This window comes from Piliocolobus tephrosceles, chromosome 5 (genome assembly GCF_002776525.5).
Source record: "Piliocolobus tephrosceles isolate RC106 chromosome 5, ASM277652v3, whole genome shotgun sequence".
Classification (NCBI taxonomy): domain Eukaryota; kingdom Metazoa; phylum Chordata; class Mammalia; order Primates; family Cercopithecidae; genus Piliocolobus; species Piliocolobus tephrosceles.
In genome coordinates, this window is record NC_045438.1 from 83,938,811 (window position 1) to 83,944,810 (window position 6,000).

A 6,000-nucleotide genomic window follows, 5' to 3' on the forward strand; every position below is an offset into this window, starting at 1 on the left:
AACAATGCCAGCTACAATTAATACTTTGGTCTTCTGAATACAAGGGTAGGCAGCCTTCAGAGAACAGAAGGATGGTAAAAATATATATATAAATAGAGTGGTAGTTCTCAAAGTGCAATCTCTGGGCCAGAAGCATCAGCATTACCTGGATACTTGTTAAAAATGCAAATTCTTGGGTCCCACTCCAGACCCAAGTCTGGATGCTGGGGTAGGGCCCAGCATCTGTGTTTTAGCAAGTCCTGTGGGTGATTCTGATGCATGCTAATGTTTGAAAACCACTGGCATAAGGAAATGCTGTAGCAGGAAAAGTGAGGTCTTCAGAGTCAGCCTCAAACTTTGCTTTACCACTTCCTAGCTGGATAATCTCTGGCAAGTCCCTTGATTTTGTTACTATTCAGTGTTTCCAACAACAAATGGGAAGAATAATTGCTACAATTAATCAAGTACAAAACGGAGGTTTTTGATATATAGTACTATTGATACTATTCCTGTCAAAAGTGCTAGTGCTAATACTACAGTTACTATCATTATAATTATTTTATAAGTAAAATGAGTCTTAGAAATCTAGTTTTCACGGGAATAGTAAGAGGTAAAGAATTGTCCTTGGTCCATGTGATATTACAAAACAGTATCATAATTTTATTTGTTTATTGGTGAAGTACATTAAAAAGTAACCTCGGCATTTTCAATTCATAGGAGGCTTTCCTTGTTGATGAGGTCCTTGCCAGGAGGCAGCTTACTCTGAATAAGACTCTGTTTAGTGCGGGACAAGTAGGTCATCCTGGGACTTTGAGGATGACACTGTCACATTAAAAGCAAATGCAATTTGAAGAAAATTGCTGAGTACGCATCAAAAACATTTTTTATACCTACATTTGTGCTTTCGTCTGAGTTTTAGTTGATATAAAGCCCAAAGAATTGCCGGATCTCTCCACTGCTCAATTCTAAGCCATTCTTTCTGGTAAATGGCTCTGCACTTGTGAGATACGAAGTTGGCAGGACTTGTTTCTCAAGACATAAGTCCCAAAGACGCTGCTGATAAAACCGAATGCAGTAAAGAAGCCAGCTGAAACTAGCCAGAATTAAGATGGCGATGAAAGCGACCTCTGCTTGTCCTCACTGCTCATTATACACTAATTATAAAGCATTAACATGCTAAAAGGAACTTTCTCACTAGTGCCATGACAGTTTATAAATGACATGGCTATGTCCAGAAGTTACCTTATATAGTCTAACAGGGGGAGAAACCCTCAGTTCTGGGAACTCTCTACCCCTTTTCTGGAAAATTCATGAATAATCTACCCCATATTTAGCATGTAATAAAGAAATAACCATAAATACTGATACAACAGCCCATACACTGCTACTCTCTATACACTGCCACTTCAGTAAACCTGCTTTCTTCCACTCCCGGCTCACTCTTGAATTCTTTCCTGAGCAAAGCCAAGGACCCTCCCACGGTGAGCCCCAGTTTCAGAGCTCACCTATCCTGTGTCACTTGGAGATCTCCCTCCCTGGGAAAAAAAGGAGCAGAGGAAATGACCTGGCTCTTCATCCCTTCCTTTTTACACCCTGGAGCAAGTGTATCTGTCTCCAGTCTCTTCACCACACTGTAGAACATACGGTAGCAAAAACAGTAGAGAGAAGGCATTTTCTAGTTCATTTTTCTACCTCCCATTGTCTCTGCTTTAGTAGTAATGGTGTAGAAAGGAAAGTATAAACTAGTCAGGTACACATGTGACTCAACTTGAAAATTAAGTGAAGATGCCATGAAATGTTGACCTGATGTTAGGTGGTTAACAACCATATCGGATCAGAGTTTTTAAATTCATGTTCTTTGTCTTGCACAGGCTCTGGGCCTGAAAACTATCCTTTAGCCTAGTAGACATGGCACTGATGGACAATGACTCTTCCTTTGTTTTAAGATCCCTGTTACTTTTCCTTTCTTCTCTTCCCCCCGCCTCCCCCACAGGCTCTCTCTTATTCCAATAGAAATGAGAGAAAAAATTAGCCCCCTGTAGCTTCCGCTTTAAAAGATAAAGACAACTTAATTTCCTTGAGATTCTTACTCCAAGAGCAAGTGTATAAAATCTCATGCACTCAATGCGTTTTATTTAATGCATTTAATTCATCAAATTGCTATGTTTACATACAAATTAATTCATGATACTGTGCAAATTAAAGAGCTTGTCAAAAAAAAATGAAGGCTTTCAAATTAGTCTGAGAGGTACCTATTACTCATTGAATCAAGGAGCAAATCATTGCATACTTCAGTAATGTCTTTTATATATTCAACATTGTCGGAGGTTTTTACAAACCCCACGTTACATGTCACTCTCAACACATGGGTACCTTACTACTCACACATGGAAACCTGCTCATTTTCAGATAAATGTGACTTTATGTTACTAGAATCTCACTTTCAAAGCGTACTGCCATATTGGTTGGCTTTGAATGATTTTAAATGTTTCCCCAAACTTAGCAATGGCACAAGTGGTCCATATTATGAATGCACATCTGCAAACAGACTCAAAGTTAGATGTGTGTTGTGACACCATGTTCATGCACATTGGTATGTATGTACATTTTTTCACAGGTGGTATGTGGGCTGAAGGTGGTACAGGAGACAGAGCTTCTGAGCATTCATCTAAGAAGACTGGGGTTCTGAGAAGAGCAGGACGGGCAGGCAGGATGAAAGTGTGAAAGCATTCAGCTTTTTCAGAGTTGGATTTATTGTGTGGCTTTTTCATTGTACTTACAGATGAGCGGTTTCCTCTGTATTTGTATGACAGATACAGGAGTAGAAGGCTACCCATACGCTAGCGCACAGATCCACACACTAGTCATAGCGATTCACACGGCGTATGGAAGGTGATAGTACCGCTCTAGGGGACATGGAGAACCATAGGGGGGCATTTCCAGTTGTTGCATTTACTGAAGGATGGAAGGTGCTCCAGCGTTTAGTGCCAGCATCTGGAGATGTTAAAAATTCAACAATGTCCTAAACAGTTCTGAAAAACAAGAAGTGTCATGCCAAAAACATAAATTGCACTTTCTTTGAGAAACAGCTATTTTTTTTTGTTCCTATCCATTGATTGTTCCCACCTTGGATCTCGGGATCTCAAATAGTTGTTATGAGTTGTAGGAATCTGAAAACTACAGTTGTTATTTTCAATTTCAAGCTTGTCCAGGCTTCTTTACTGACTTCCAGAATCGTTATCAAACTGCTTATTCTACATCTCTATCTGGATGTCCCTGAGGACTTAATTCAATACATCCCAAATCAAACTCATTCTCTTCTCCCTCATACCTTCTCTTTATCAACTACCCTCTATGGTGGTAAATTTCACTTCCATGGCAGTCAGGTGAAGAACCTGGGGGTCATCCTAGGTATTTTCCTCTCCTCACCCTCAGATGTAATCAGTCACTGAATCTTGGTTTTCTGCCCCCTTAGTTTCTTTCACTTTTGTCACTCTTTGCTACAATCCTGCTGCTACTGCCTTAGTTTGGCCTCTTCTTATCTCTCATCTGAACTGTTTTGTTAGAACTGGTCTCCCTTCCTCACTGCATTAGTTAGGAAACTTTGGGTTGCAAGTGACAGAAAGTTCAACTAAATAAGCTTATACAATTGAGAAGTCTGAAGGCCCAGGGACAGCTCAGTACAGAATATAGAAATACATAATGAGAGCTCTGTTTCACTCCATCCTTACACCCTACGACTTTCCTCTGTGTAACTCCATCTAGGCAGGCTCTCCCAGTGTGGATCATGATGGCAGCTCAGTTCCAGGCTTACAGCCTGTTCTTGCCATCTGAGCTGAAAGAGACAGCCTCCTCTTTAACTGCTTCAGCAAAGTTCCAGGATGGGCCATCCTTTGCTCTTACCCAACTGAGCCAGGAAAAGAGTTAAGAGTTAAGTCATCCTACACAACGGCTATCAATTGTGCATGGGGAGCAGTTAGTTCCTCAACAAAAATACAGGTTTTATTAATAGAAGAAGAGAAAATGTGTACTTGGGAGTACATATTCATTAAACCTCTCTCTAACCCAACCTCTATCCATGGACCACCCCCAGAGTGATCTTTTCATGCATACTGAGTCATGTCTTTGTCTTGATAAAATCTTTCCATAACTTCCCACTACCTACATAATAGTCTAGACAAGCATGAGCAGCACTCCAAAGATCTGACCTCTGCCTACTTCTTATGCCCTTCTCTCACCTGCTCTCTTCTATGTCTTAGCTTTAAACGTTGAGATTCATCAAACACCTCACACTGTGCCGTGCCTTGAATTTGCTCAGAAGGCTACACCCTGTTTTTCCACCTAGAAAAATAACTAAATATCTATTCATTACCTCCTCTCTCCTAATCCTTTTCCCATGCTCTCTCATCTTTGCATCTCCACTAAATCTGAGGCTCATACCAGAGCACCTGTGACCCAGTCCTATCCTGACTGGTCTGTCTTTCCTTTCTAGACTGTCACTCCTTAAGGCCAGGGATAGACATTTGTCTTTGCATCCCAAATACCTAGCAAGGTGCATGGTCCATATTTGACACAAGACCAAATCAGTAAAATATAATAAAAATAATATGTCCATCATTGATAAAGCCAAAAATGAGAGGAATACAATTTTTGACACTCAAAAAATTAAAATACATGGGGAAAATAAATCAAAAGAGGTTCTTAGTGCTGGAGAGGAAGTGACTACTTTGTGTGGAACCTCCAATTATGATATTACGTAGTGGACTACTTTGTTAATTCGTTAAATGATCATTAGTTGGAAGGGAATATTTGGTAACATAATTTGGTGGTAACTGTACTTGAGATTTATGTTTATATAATCATGGTGGCTTGAGAAAGTGTCCTAAAATTACTTGCATTTACTTCATTAGTATTCCCAACAACTTGAGGCAGAGAGTAGATTGCAGTGTATGTAAGGGCAGTGAAGCCATGAGCATTGATTGCTTTGTCTTCTAAATCTAAAATCTTCCCAGAGTGTGCTGTTTAGATGGAAACAACTACCAAGCACTCAGGCTAATGGCCAAGGTCATTTTTTCAGGGAGGCAGTAGTACAGCTGTGTCCAGTGCCCTAGGCAGGACTTGAAAGAGCCCCGGTGTGCCTCGCCATCACCAGTGTTGGGGGAGCCCCTCCTCCACACCACAGGTCTGCTTTGAACAACGTTCCAAAGAAAGGTCCCCCTTGAAGAGTGAATGCTAAATAATACCTCCTTTTCCTCCCTAGAGGCTCAACTCAAAGAACATTTTTTATTAGGACTTTGCTAAGAATTTAGGGAGAGCTAAATTTGGTTTTTATTAGAACAATGAAAGCTCTAGATAATGGGGATCATGGCTGTATTTCTGAATAATTGTGTCCTGAATTGACTGTCTCTAGAGTTCAAATTCTTCTGGAAAGTGCCAGCCCTCGATTTCCCTACACTGAGCTATCATCTGTGCTAAGAATGGAACTCAGGTTTCTTAATTCCTCAGCCAGAACTCCATCTATTAGAACACGGTGCCTCTCAATTATGTCTTAAATTAGGCATATAAATGAATTCACTCACACTCTTTCTGCCTACCAAGTTTCTGCAAAGGAACTTATCAGTGCTTCATAATATACAGTTGGGAGAATTTCCTCAGCTCTCCAGTTAAACTCCTACAGACTCCAGGAGTGGGAGAAACTGAGATTGAAAAGCTCAAGTCTCCTTGAATCTTCTAAGAGCTGCACAGTCACTGCCCCGCCCTCACCCCCATCATCAGTCAGACATGAAACAAAGGAAATCCTCCCAGTCCTAGGCTAAACCCCATCCGAGAAGTTAAATGCTTAATCTGTTAGCCCAGCAAGTTATAAAGATATTTCACAAGTGTGGAAAGGAATATGCTTGCGTGCAGCTGCACGTTGCTCTTTGCCATGGCTGAAAATCTAAGTGGGGGCTCTGCCTTATCCCCAGGCCTGTCTCTCAATTGCACCTGTCCAATGGGAAGAGTGAAGAAAGGGCTTTAATG